Genomic DNA, 15,300 nt, shown 5'->3' on the forward strand with positions numbered 1-15,300 from the left:
ACCAATAACAAGGTTCTGATCAAATGAAATTGCTGAAAGACTGATGAGAATTTCAGGACATGTGCAAAACACATTTAATTAAATTTCCAATGAATGAAAACAATCAAAATGGAATTGTTAGAAAATTTGTTTTCCAAGACCATTTACGTCCTCACACCTTATAATGCAGACACTATACAAGGGCTCCAAGTACTTTACATACTTTCAGTGCAGTGGGAACAGCAGAAAATCCATTCAAGTAACTGAAGATTTTGGATTGGGAGAAGTAGAAGAAAATAACTTAACAAGCGTGGTTATTCCTCTCCTTGGAGATGGTGAGAAAGATAAATCTCACTCATTAGAATCGAAGGTCCATGAGAATATTTTTGACCAGTCACCAAATAAAGCCTCTAAGACATCAATTAATGGCCACTTAAGGACCTGAACTCACTTCCTGCCCAGTGGGTGAGAGGGCCGGCTATTCTCCTGACTGTGAAATCAGTCTGTACTGCCTGTGAGGCTGGATGAGAGGAGGGTAATTGGAGGGACAGTTTGGGGTGGATGGCAAGTGAGTGCTTCTGTGCTCCCTGAACCAAGGCCTTAAGAGACCAGTGTAAAAAGTATTTATCCTCTCCCCACTGAAGTACTCCCAAGAATTAGGCCTCGAACAGTGGACTTTGGTTTACGGAATCTGTGGACCTCAGATTGTCTGGCAGCATTTGCCGATCCAGGATGCCAGAGTCAAGACCTGTTAAAGTCATTTAAAAAACAAGTGAAAACTCTGTCCTGGGATGGCAAGGAACGTCGATGCTGGAGTCAGAGATAACACAGTGTGGAGCTGGAGGAACACAGCAGGCCAGGCAGCATCCTCATTTTTGAAGAAGGGTCCTGACCCGAAATGTCAGCTTTCCTGTTCCTCCGATGCTGCCTGACTTGCTGCGTTCCTCCAGCTCCACATTTTGTTATCTCTGAAAATTCTCTCTTCAGGATGTCGAGCACAACACCATATAACCCTGCCACGGCAACCTCTGCAAGACATGTCAGATCATTGACATGGATATTAGCATCACACGTGGGAACACTACCCACCACATACATGGGAGATAGTCATGTCACTTGGCCAAAGTTAGCTGCATCATACATTGCAGGCAAGGATTCCCCAAGGCATGGTATGTTGGCAAGACCAAGCAAATGCTATGGCACAGATGAATAGACACTGCACAACAATTGCCAGACAGGAGTGTTCCCTCCCAGTTGGAGATCACTTCAGCGACCAAGGTCATTCAGTCTCTGATCTTTGGGTAAGCATCCTCCAAGGTGGCCTTCGAGATACATGACAATGCAGAATCGCTGAGGAGAAACTAATCGCCAACTTCCATGCCCATGAAGACTACCTCAGTTGTTATCTTGGGCTCATGTCATGCTATATGTAACTCCACTATACTGTTCTGTATTTGTAAAATCTTCCTGACTGTCCTGTTTTAACACCATTACCTTGATAACTTGTTATGATCTCTCCACCTCAATAAGTTGGTACAGTTTTGGATTACTTGTTACTTATATTAGACCCTCAGCATGTGACTCTTATACTAATTATGTTATTCCAGCCGTTTGGTTTGTCTCTAGCTCCACCTTATTTTTAACTTTTTTGTAATTATCTCTCTGTCTCATTTAATTGGATTATAGATCCTCCCCTTCATTTACTATTCACCCGTTGACACTTTACTCACACCATCTGATACTTGTGATCAACTGCAGAGATGTATTATTCAATACTCCACTCATGCCATTTGCATGATCTTTTGGTCTGTCTGCTTATAAATTCTGCACCTGTATGCTTTTCTTCATTTCACCTGACAGAGGGGCAGTGTCCCGAAAGCTTGCGGTTTCAAACAAAATCTGTTGGACTATAACCTTGTGTTATGTTACTGCTGGTCTTGTTCCCAGTCAAACATTGGCATCTCCATATGATATTAAACTTTCCATGCGATGGGGTTAGAAGTGGACAATGCGTCAAAAGCTATCCAATTGTTTTCCCCTTGAAGGGTAACTTACCCCTTAAGGATCAGTTGTGTAAGATTGTGGAAAGCAAGAGAAAAGGTTTCAAAATAGCCTTTGCTGTGTGGCTGATCAGAAAGAGTTAATTCAATGCAGTTGAATTGAACCTGTAGTTCTAATTATTTTAGAAAATTCCCTTTGAAAGGTTACTTATAAGGACATAAATCAAGAGGACAATGGAATATGATTACAATAAACTTCATACCACAACAGTTCAGGCTAATGTTGAGCTTAAATCATGGCAATATCAATAAGTAATTATCTACATTATAAACAGATTAGAGGGATAATTGAAAGTGAATCAAAGAAATCCCAAACAGAGAGAATTATGTTTCACAAAAGCAACATGTTTCTTCTTATGAACAAATGTCATTTCTTTTTTGTGATTTCCATTTTCCCTTTTTTTCCCTCCTTTAAGTGACATCTGCTCATTGCTGGAAATAATGTTTGCACTTATTTATTATTTGGTATCTTCTATCTGTTGTGGTGTGCCATTACCCAATCCAAGAAATTTCCTTAGGTCTCATTTTTAAACCATCCAAGGGAAGATGCTGCCATTAGAAATAGCAAATTGTAGAAGAAAAAAAAAGTCACTTGTAGTCACAAACTAAGCCAGCTGCAAAAATGAAAAAAAGCAAGTGAAATAACTCCACAAAGGCTGGTACCCTGTCACCAATTCACCTTTATTTACACATGCACAGTACAAGATAGTGGCACAAAGACAGCTCCGAGAGTGAACAAAACCCTTGCCACTCCTGTTTATACCTTTTCCCTCTGGTTATTTTCTCCAGCATTCACGTTGTATGCGTATAGGTGTAAGAAACAGTGAAAACCCCAATTGTGTAAATAACTTTATTAATATTCTGCCACCAAAAAAGCACCCATGTGGCCAGTGAAAAGCAGAGTCCCAGTCATTCCTGTTTATGTCTGTCAGCCAGGACTCCCTGATTGGACCAGGTTAACTGCCCCAATCAAAGAACTTGTATTCTGTGAGATCCACCTGGCTGACCTTGTTACAATGCTACAGTAGATAGGAAAGATACAGAATCCATTGCTCAATAAATAATCATGAATAAAGCACAATTATTTTTCATACTCTTCTGAATTTTCTTCAGAGATAGTCACATCAGTGTCCAAGATGATAATTTTTAATAAAGTGAGAATACAGACAGTAGATGGTTGGCAGCTCCCATTGTCCACATTTGGCCTTGACCACTGCAAAGGTTATCATGAATTAGCACAACAGCAGATAGTGCACAGCATTTGCGTCTTCCCTCTGCCTACACGTTCTCTCATTGCCAACATTATTCTTCTCTCTGCCATTCACTGGGGCTGAACCAGGGGGGCCACTACCTTGTTGTCATCTTTAGCCTCGAGATGAATCTGCCCCGTCACACTAATACTAACCTACCTCACATCACATCAAGTCCCATGTGTTCATTGACCTGCCATCGTTTCCAGTTAAGCAGAGTCTCAGCTTATAAATGTTTCCAAACCCCTTGGTGGTTTTGCACTGATGACACCCAATCCTGCAATCTTCAAAATAAAAATCTAAAGAGCTACAGATGCTGTAAATCAGGAACAAAAGCAAAGTTGTTGGAAAAGCTCAGCAAGTCTGGCATCATCTGTGAGGAAAAAATAGCGTCACTGGACCCGAAATGTTAACTCTGTTTTTTCCGACACAGATGCTGCCAGATCTTTGGGCTTTTCCAGCAACTTTGTTCTTGCAATTTTCTACAGCCCCACACCCTCTGAGATATCTGCAATTCTTTTATTCTTACTCCGTGCTCATCCCTGATTTTAACTGCTCCAGTCTCAGGGCTGCTGTGTGAATCCATAGGATCCCTACAGTGTGGAAACAGGCCATTCAGCCCAACAAGTCCACACTGTCCCTCCGAAGAGCATCCCACTCAAACCAATTCCCATATCCCTGCATTTACCACGTCTAATCTACCTAATTTACACACCCCTAGACACTAGGGACAATATAGCATGGCCAATCCACCCAACCTGCGCATCTTTTGACTGTGGGAGGAAACCCACGCAGACACTGGGAGAATGTGCAAATTCCACGCAGACAGTCTCCCGAGGGTGGGATTGAACCCGGGTCCCTGGTGCTGTGAGGCTGCAGTGCTAACCACTGAGCCACCGTGCCAGCCTGTGCTGTTGCTGAGACCCTATGCTCTGGAATTCCCTCCCTACAACCGTTGGCCTTTTCCTCTCCCTCTTCATTCCCTCAATGTGCTCCTTAAAAATCTACCTCTTGGTTCAAAATTTACCCTGACGTCTCTTTGTGTGTTTCAGAGTGAGGTTTTGCTTGATCATTTCTTCACCTTGTGACGTCTCGTTTTGACAAATACATTTAATGCTGAATTCTTCTTTATCCTTGAAATCAGTATTGTGTAACACTGTCTAAGAAGCGCAGAACATGGACCAGTGTCCTCACTGCCAAATTAAGAAAATAATTATGTAGCCCATGAGGCTGGTACAATACAAAGAATAAATTACCTGCAGAGCATCATGTTGCTTGGATTAAATAAACTGTTTATCCCCTACAGCTCTGTTATAACTCAATTAGAACCCAGAAGAAAGAATTCTGTTGTCTACAAATGTCAACATTTATGGTGAATTACTTATTAAATCGTTCAACTGAAGTTAGCTGTTGGCAGCACAAAGGAACAGCTACAAATTGGAGACTGAGACACAACACAAACAGCATGACCAGGTACAGAGAATGACCCAGTAGGAACAGCAATCAAGGCAAACTACAGACATTAACGAAAGAGACTGGAAAAAAAAGCCACATCAGCTCGGTGAACTAGAATTAGTCATCAAATTCATTTTCCTCTTCAGAGAGGCCAGGTAATGCCAGTAGCCAGTAAACACTTTTTGTATTGAAGCCAGTAACATTTGTAAGTGGCTGTTTGCATTTGTAGCTGGTGTCGAAAGTGGTAATTAGGATATTAATTGGGAACAAAACAGGCTGGGAATATTGTGTTCAATAAGGCTTTTTTTATTCATTCACAGGATGAGGGCATCGCAAGCAGGATTTATTGCCCATCCCTAATTACCCAGAGGGCAGTTAAGAGTCAACCACATTGCTGTGGGGCTGGAGTCACATGGAGGCCAGACAAGTTAAGAGTACAGTGGTTAAGCTTCCTTCCCTAAAGGATATTAGTGAACTAGACAGGTTTTCCCCAACAATCGACAATAGATTCACGATTATCATTTGACTCTTAATTTCAGATATTTTTATTGTATTCAAATTCCACCATCTGCCGTGGTGGGATTCGAACTCAGGTCCCCAGAATGATATCTAGGTCTCTAGATTAACAGTCCAGTAATAATAGCACGAGGCCATCACCTCCCTTTGGTCAGGCGTAGGCATGCTTTGCTATAGAAAATGACATCCATGGGTCTCTCCAACACCACTATTGTTGTTCTGTCCTCTAAATTCTGGGATTTGCGCAGTCTTATTTGCGCACCAGGCTATAAAACTCCATTCTGCCCCAGTCCTACTTCCTCAGCTCAATGAACACCTTTGTGTCCTGTTGAATGGCAGGGTTTGTAATTTATCCATTTTGAGAAATAGTTCCGAAACAGCACCAAAGATAGCTGGAGTCTATCCAACCCACTCAATCTGCCAAAAGAAGGAAGCAACCAGTCAGCAGGCAAAAATAGATCTGTGAATGTATGTAGGAAATCAGTTGGATCGAGGAACCAGTGGGAAAAATGCTAATCAAATCCTTCAAATTGGAGATAACAAGATGTAGAGCTGGATGAACACAGGCCAAGCAGCATCATAGGAGCAGGAAGGCTAATGTTTTGGGCCTAAACCCTTCATCAGAAATAGAGGATAAAGGGTCTAGGCCCAAAACGTCAGCTTTCCTGCTCCTATGATGCTGCTTGGCCTGTGTTCATCCAGCTCTACATCTTGTTATCTTGGATTCTCCAGCATCGGCAGTTCCTTCAAATAGGATTTCAGAGTGGAATTAGTCAAATTGCACGAGGAGGAAACTGTTTCATTTAGAAGATGTTGCTTCTCGGAATACCTATTATGTAAAACTGAACAGAGGGCTTTCGACCTGTTTTATAAGATAATGGTCCTGCAAGAGACAAAATCGAAGACCAGACAACATGTTGGTATTATACTGGTCAGAAGATGGCAGATCATCCTCCAACTTTGTGAAGTGCAGACCCACACCCTCATATCCTTAGTAACGCTGTTTATTGAACTGATGTAATTTATAGTAAATTGGTCTCAAGGAGTAAACCGTTTGAGACGAGAGCCTCTTCTTGTTAAGACTCACCAGTAGTTGATCCTTCACTGCTGTGAACCAAATTAGGCCCTTGACCCAGTCATGGAAAGTGGATTGTGGCAGCATCGTTCCATCCACAAATACCGTACGACCTTCCAAAATGTGAACTGCACAAGTCGGGGTGTTTGGGTGGAAGCTAAAAGTAAACATTTTTGAGGCAATAGGAAACATGTCTGTTTGTCACAGGATATGAAAAATGGGCAATGGTTGTTCTTCCATTACTCCATTCAAATTCATTTCGTGACTGGGCTGTGGTAGGTGGGGTCACCATCTCAGTGGTCTAGGCTGGATTTCAAAAAAACTTACCGGGATAAATGATCAGAGTTGGTTGGAATATCCACTGCAAGTTATCACAAACACTTCGGGGGTCAACCTATTCTCAAGATGCAAATTTGCAAACTCACGCCTCCACTAAGAAGAAACTGGAGACTTGGTGCTGGGCCGACAGCCACGAACCCAATCAGTGATGGCGTTTTGGAAGAGCAGTAGAGAGGGAATAGGAGATTGAAGGACCTGATATTGACAGCATGAGAGACATACAGGGCAGCGAGTTTGAGAGTGAAGGGCTGCAGGCAGACAGTGTGTCACCCCCAACTCCAACCAGCCCCAGGGTGAAGGCCCCAGTGAATCCTGGATGCAAGTATCTTGGGGGCATGTGGCGTGGGTCCTAACAAAGCCATTTGTGGGTATAGTGGGGGAGTGCAGTAGAGGGGTTATAAAGGTCAGTCTGAGAGGAATGTGGAGGTATTATCACCTGGGTAGTTGTCCTTAAAGCACAATGAGTACCCTCTAAAGATTATGCTCCCCTCCCTCCCACACATTTAGCCACTTTAAAGACAGGGCCAGCAACTTCCTGCGACGAAAGTTTAGAATAATAATTATTATATGAGCATTTTGATTGGAAATGTAATAATGAGTTCTGAATTATCAGAAGTATTTTTTTAGCATTGGGTCAAAACACATTATCAAGAAATCATGTAATTTAAGCGGAGATCTTAGACAAACTACCTGGTGAGATAACTGCTGAAATGTTTATTGGGTTCAACATGTACAAAGGCCAGAAGCAGGTTCAGTTCAGAATAAAAATGACCTACACCAGCAGAAGGGAAGGATATTTTTGGCAGTCTCCAGGGTATCAGAGCTGGAAAGAAACCCTAAGCTGTTTTCACAGTCCACGTAATCAAGGTTATAAACACTCCTGAGCCTTTCTTAGAGCTCACGGAGGAAACGCTCATGAGCTAGCCTGCACCTTTGTTTGTTGGGGGAGAGCTAAAGAGAATCATGGAAAAAAACAGAAATTGCCGGAAAAGCTAGGCAGGTCTGGCAGCATCAGAGTTAATGTTTCGGGTCGGGTGACCCTTCCTCAGAACACAGGGTTACCAGACCCAAAACGCTAACTCTGATTTTCTGTTCACAGATGCTGCCAGACCTGCTGAGCTTGTCCAGCAACTACTGTTTTTGCTCCTGATTTACAGCATCTGCAGTTCTTTCCGGTTTGTTTTTTCTGGAGAATCATATCTGGCAAAATTGCAGAAATTTGCTGAAAGGAAGTGCTGTGACCTCATCAGTAGATGAAGAAGTAGTAAAGTGAAGAAACAAGTGCTTGGTCACTGTGGATGAGTAAAATCTCATGGAAAATATGTTGAATCTTTCTTTTGGCTGCTTATTAGATAATTCCAGTTTGTCCTACAAATAACTATATTTTTCTTCTGTGTTACTAACATATGTTCTTTCATTAAAAGTACATTGGCAATCTCTTGTGAATCTGTTTAGTGAGTAGCCACCATGTTTTTCCTCTGAAATCTGACTTCTCAGTGATTGGCATCAGTTGAGATCATCATATTCTGCCTATCTTGATGCTGATAATCATATTATGGTGTGGACAGGGTGATATTGTGGTGAACTGAGATTTTAATAAGCTCAGTTGATGTTTAATCAGTTAAATATGGTGGATGAGCTGTCCTGTTTTTTAGGGGGTGGTGGCACTAGCTCGGGGTGGATGGGGAAAGTTGTGGTTTGACCGACTGCCCTAAATACATGCCCCAAACTCATTAAAAATACACCCGGTATGAGCAAGCAAAATACAACACAGAATCTGTGATTGGGTGAGCAGTTACTCAGACATTGTCTCCCCATCACTGCTCCTCCAATAACAACCCTGAGTTGTTTTGTCCTCAGCAGGATGTCTCCACCTGCAATTGTTCAGTCCTCAACCAGGGAGGAGTCATAACAAAAGGTAATAGTGCACAGGACAATCTTCCTGAATTCTTCTTGAAAGTTAAATTTGTCTCACCTCTGTGTATTTTGTACCCTGAAACACATCTTGCCTTTACCAACTTTAATTTTAATCAACCTACTCATACATTTCTGACACATCGAGGCATGTGAGGCTTAAAACCAAATGTCTTGACCCAGAAATAAGGTCACTACCAGAGTACTATAATCCTGCCTTTATATTGAGACAAACTAAAAACTTTCACCAATTAATTATAACAAATGCATCTCTCACATTGGATATCAGAGTGCATTTGGAGGACTGCATATTTTCTTAATCGAACCCCTTGGACATATTTCTATGCAGATTAGCCTTGTAGGAAGAAGGGACAATTCAGCTTCTCGAGCCTGCCTCACAATTTAATATGATCATGGCCAATCAAACACATAAATGCCTTTTACTCACCCATCCCCATGACCCTCTTTGCCACTGGAAATCATAAATCTTACAACCTCGGCCTCATCTTGGACCTAAGTGGCATGTCCCTTATTTTTGTAATGATTTAGCTGCCTTTGTCTGACAGAGACTATCAGTTAATGCTCTTCTTTCTGAGCTCAGTATGGTTAAGCAATTATGAAAATTCCTCCATTATAATATATTTCTCGATGTTCATTATGTAAAGTTTTTGTATTAAAGTTCATGTTGTTATTAGTATTATTAAAAAAAGGTTCTTATTTTACCTGAGGAGAGATACATTTTCATTCAGAATATTTCAAGTACAAGTAAGATTTTTTGAATAGCATTGAATATTGATGCACAGGTTAAATAAAAATTAAACCACTTCTCGAATCATCACAAGTGTTTGGCCAAACCGATATTTGCTCAAAATCTGTTGAATCTTTCGAAGTCTTCTTTCTATTGGACTGGGACCTGTCTGCCCCTTTTCCATGATGCCCATGTGTACATCTCAATGATTTCTTCCTTCAAGTCAGACTATGGCCTTAAAGAAAAACCAAAATTGCTGGAGCAATTCAGCTGGTTTGGCAGCATCTGTGGGATGAAAGCAGAATTATCATTCTGAGTCCAGTGACTCCTCATTAGAACTGTTAGCAGCTGGGAGAGTCTGGAGATTATGCTGAAGCCAATGTCTGGAGAAGAAGGGAAGGGGGTGATGTAGAGAGCGTGAGAGAAAGCAAGAAAGAGTGAGAGAGAGAGATATGGAAGAGATAGGTACACAAGGAGAGTATGGATAGTTAGCCATGTCATAACAGGACAAGGAGTGGGGTGAGCAAAAATGCATGGAAGATTGAATCAGGCTCTGAAGTTATTGATCTCCACGTTGAGTACCAGAGGTTGCAGGGTCTCTAAAAGTTGTTGTTCTATGAACTGTCACTAAGGTTTGCAGGAACACTGCAGCAAGCCTGCAACAGAAATGTTAGCCAGAGAATACCGTGGTGCGTTGAAGTGGCACGCAATTGAAATCTCAGGGTCAGTTTTGCAGACAGAGCATAGATGCTCCATAAACTGGTCACTCAGCCTGCATTTTGTCTCACTAATACAGAGGAGACATATTGTGAACAGAGAATACCGTGGACTAGATTGATTCAAGCATAAGTAAATCGTATGGTTGGTTTAAAGTTCGGAGGGGTGACTTCATGCGTTTGTTATAATTTGTTGCAATTTAATGGCATTTCATCTCTAGTGTGTACCACCCAATTCTGCTGATCTCATAACAACCCAATAATTTTCCTTAGTTACAGCTGCATTTGTCTGACAGAGACTATCAGTTAATGCGCTTCTTTCTAAGCTCAATATGGTTAAGCAATTATGAAAGTTCCTCCATTACAATAGATTTGTCATGTTCATTATGAAAAGCTTTTGTATTAAAGCTCATGTTGTTATTAGCAATATTTAAAATAGATTCTTATTTTACCTGAGGAGAAATACATTTTCATTTAGAGTACTTCAAGTACAGGTAAGCTTTTTTGAATAGCATTGAATATTGATATTTAGAGAAACAGAGCAATTATTTTACATATGGCATCAAGATGAATCACCAACTTATGTATTTGTGTCATTTCAAAATGTTTCTGATGCTGATAATTAAGGGGACACATTATCTGAAAATTTCTTTCGCTTCTTCAAATAGTACCTTGTTACATTTACATCTACCTGAATCAATGGAACAGCAAGATAATGTATTATTCAATATCTCAACTAGATGACAAGTATCCTGAGCTATTAAGACATCAAAACACAGGCTGGGCTTGAACCCAAAATCTTCTTATTTGGGAGAAAAAAAGTTTCCAACTCAACTGAAGAAAGCATTGTGTTGTTTTTAATGAGAACAACACTTTCCATAGCTTCTGTAAGGGGTATTTATGTCCCTTTCAATTTGCAAATTTGTCCTTTATTCAGTGTGATATCTCCTAAACTTGAGAACACAGTGCTGATCAGCACTTCAGTGTAATGTTGAGGAAATGCTACATTGACTGACGAGTCATCTTTCAGGTGAAACCTGAAACTGAGATACATCGGAGAAACCAAATGTTGACTGGGTGACCATTTTACAGAATATCTCCAGTCCGTGCGCAGTTATTACCCCAAACTCCCATAGCCGGTCATCTTAACACAGCGTCCTGCTCTTAGGCCCACTTGTCTGTCCTTGGTATGCTGCAGTGCTCCAGTGAATCACAGCGCAAACCGAAGGAAAAACATCACATCTTCAGACCAGGCACTTTACAACCTTTAAGACTTAGTATTGAGTCCAACACCTTCAGATTGTGAAGCCACACCCATTCTTGCCTTTTCTGTTAGCTTTACTTGTTACATTCTCTGTCACCATGAGCTCTCTCCCCTCCCTCCCAACTCCAGTGGGACTCCTGTTCTTTGCGGTCTGGCAGTTAGACACATCATTGTTCTGCCATTCTCACATTCTAGTCACTTAATCTGCACTCCAAAACTCCCACAACTGCATAAATGCTGCCCCCCGCAAGATCACATCAGTTCTGATGAAGAGTCATCTCGACTCAAAACGTTAGCTTTCTCTCACCATGGATGCTGGCTGAACCACTCTGATCTCCAGTTTTTTTTTGTTTTCAGTCCTGTTAACCTTTGCAAAAGGGCATAAAAGAGGATGTGGCACAATCTCAAGAGGAGGAGAGACATTTTCCAAATGTTCTGGCAAATACTCATCCCTCAAACACACCCTAAGAGGAATTATGTTCTAATTATCTGATTGCTGCATGTGGGAGCTCACTAGGTGGAAGTTGGCTTTTGTGTTTCTTAAATGATAAGTGATGACATTTCAAAACTTCATTGGTTTTAAAATGTTTTAAATTGCCAAAAAGCGTATTTCATTATAACAGAAACAAACTCTACATAATTAAAAATATTGCTTTGTTGATATTATAATTCAAGTCGTTAATATTTAAGAATGTTCAAGATGATAGTCATCAGACTGTGAAAATAATAATCCATGGTATTCTGAACAATTCATAAACAAGAATTCTAATCTTTGAAAGCACAGTAAATGAAAAGTTAGTATTATCTGATCACTGGCTCCTCACTGTGAATACTTATCACTATGATGCAAATTGTTACAGAATTCAAGCTAACATGAATTTGAGACAACACTATCGTGGCAAATGCTATTAGGAAGGGATTAGTACCTTTATTTCCTTGTTAAAAAATCTTGAAATCTGCCATGATAAATATTGCTATTTTCAATTTGTTAATTGAAGTATTTCTCTTGGTGCCATTATTCAAGAAGGGCAATGGGCATACACCAAAAATGTACAGAACAGTGATTTTACCAACCATGCTCAGGAAACTACTGGGGGGAATAAATCTAAGGGATAGAATTAATCTCCATCAAGAATAGTTGGCATAGTATTGTATGTTTAACAAATTTGAATTTTTAAAAGAGGGTGATGAGGTGTATATCTGAGGGGAGTTCAATCGATGTAGTCTACTTGGACTTTAGTAAGGCTTTTCAGACGGTCTCACATGATAGACGACATGTCCATCATGGGCCTCCTGCAGTGCCACAATGATGCCACCCGAAGGCTGCAGGAACAGCAACTCATTTTCCGCTTGGGATCCCTGCAGCCCAATGGTATCAATGTGGACGTCACCAGCTTCAAAATCTCCCCTTTCCCCACCGTATCCCAAAACCAGCCCAGTCCGTCCCCTCCCCCCACTGCACCACACAACCAGCCCAGCTCATCCCCTCCCCCCACTGCATCCCAATACCAGCTCAGCCTGTCTCTGCCTCCCTAGCCTGTTCTTCCTCTCACCCATCCCTTCCTCCCACCCCAGGCCACACCTCCATCTCCTACCTACTAACCTCATCCCACCTCCTTGACCTGTCCGTCTTCCCTGGACTGACCTATCCCCTTCCTACCTCCCCACCTATACTCTCCTCTCCACCTATCTTCTTTTCTCTCCATCTTTGGTCCACCTCCCCCTCTCTCCCTATTTATTCCAGAACCCTCACCCCATCCCCCTCTCTGATGAAGGGTCTAGGCCCGAAACGTCAGCTTCTGTGCTCCTGAGATGCTGCTGGGCCTGCTGCGTTCATCCAGCCTCACATTTTATTATCTAAACAAAAAGTTGCTCTGCCAAGCCTAGCCAACAGGCCATGGTAATTGGAACATCCTGATTAGACATGGACAGCCTGTTACCCAAAAAGCTAAGTCTTATCTTTGCCACAGTCAAGAGGAGATCATCTCCTTCAAAGTGTTAAGGAGTCCACATCAACCACACCCACATACAGCAAAGTGCAGTATGACAGCTGATGCCCAGGAGTATGCAACTTTGAAGGTTATCATTGAAGAGGTAGGGTTTAATGAATGTGCAAACAAGCCTCGTACACTGTGATGTAACTCTAGCTTTAATGCATGCATGATAGAGATTCTGCAGGAAGGCTAGAATGATAGTACTCTAGGCAGAGATACCTGCTGCTAAGTAACCATCATGTTTAACAAGAGCAAAAATGATTGGAGAAACTCAGCAGATTTGACAACATCTGTGGAGAGAAAGCAGAGTCAATGTTTTGAATCTGTGACCCTTCTTCTGAACTGACTGTAGCTCGGAGATGGTTTGTATATCTGCTGAAAATGATTTGGGGTGGGGTAGGAGTAAATGATGAGACGGAGCCCAGAGAGAAAGGCCAGCAGTTAGGCAGACAAAGCAATGGATAATGTTGAGGCATGTTGAGAGTGAAAAGCTGCAGACGGGGACCATTGGTGGGCTAAAGCGGTTTGGTTGTGGTGGAAGCAGCCTGGTGTGTGGGGGAGGTCAGTGTTCAGGCCAAACATGTTTATATTATTCATAAACACTGTTTAAAGAAGCACCTTCAGGTCTGGTTTGAACTAATCTCAACAACTAAAGCCACACTAAAACTTTAAGGCATTAACTGTAAGGCATTTTGACCCCAAAAGGTCATTTGCAGTTCTCACGGGAAGTAGAGCTTAGTAGCTTAAAAGGGTGCAAGGTGGAAAAAGCAGCAGAGCTAGATTTACTTTTTCCTTGGGTAATGAAAAAAACTGGCAGAGGTTGTGTCTGATGGCATTCTGAATACTTTTGATGATTCTTTGATTTATGCCAGATGATGGGAGGAAAAGTATATGTAGTTTTCTTATTTAAAAAAAAGGATTAGAGTCAAAACCTGGAAGCTATGGACCAGTGAGTTCGACAGAGGATCTTGATCGGTGCAGGCTTGGAGGGCCGAAGGGCCGAAGGGCCTGTTCCTGTGCTGTAGGTTTCTTTGTTTCTTTGTTTAATCCCATGCATGTAAAAAGATCCTAGGCAATTTGGATACTTTATGAAAGTTATTGAAAAAGCTAAGGGCAAAATTGCAGAAGACCTCAAAATATTGTGAGCTCACAAAGAGCAACAAGCAACACAACCATTAAAATGCTCGATTTGATTGGGGAAACAATAAAATGCAAGGACGATAAGGTTGTGTTCAAATGGAACATTGCTTTGGCTCACTGATCCTTGGGCAAAATTGATCTGCCTGATATCCAGTCTATTCCCACTCTTGTACAGTTTATGTCCCTTGGTCATCATTGTTCTGTTCAACCTGAATAATCTCTCATTAACGAGGCTAGCCAGTTCTTTAATTTTATAGACCTGTATCATATTGTCTCTAGGGCGAATAGGCCAAGGCCCATGATCCAAACAAATAGCTAAGGTTCTTTAGCTTAGAACTATTCGCATAGCCTTTGTCTGGAGCATTTCAAGGCCACTCAATGAAGCACGATGTGTTACGATTGCTAACTGATCATTGCTTTTAATTTTTTCAGTACGGAATTTAGACTCACTGGTCAATAGCTTCCAGGTTTTGACTCTAATCCTTTTTTTTAAATAAGAAAACTACATATACTTTTCCTCCCATCATCTGGCATAAATCAAAGAGTCATCAAAAGTATTCAGAATGCCATCAGACACAACCTCTGCCATTTTTTTTCATTACCCAAGGAAAAAGTAAATCTAGCTCTGCTGCTTTTTCCACCTTGCACCCTTTTAAGCTACTAAGCTCTACTTCCCGTGAGAGCTGCAAATGACCTTTTGGGGTCAAAATGCCTTACAGTTAAAAACATTCATGATATCAGTTCAAATCTTCGGCCATTCTTTGTCATCTTGCATGGTCCTCCCAGGCATCCTGCGATAATTCCAGTTGTTCCTTAATAACCTTTGGCTCGCAGCAAAAGCACAAAGTGT

Source organism: Stegostoma tigrinum, chromosome 1 (assembly GCF_030684315.1).
Source record: "Stegostoma tigrinum isolate sSteTig4 chromosome 1, sSteTig4.hap1, whole genome shotgun sequence".
NCBI lineage: Eukaryota > Metazoa > Chordata > Chondrichthyes > Orectolobiformes > Stegostomatidae > Stegostoma > Stegostoma tigrinum.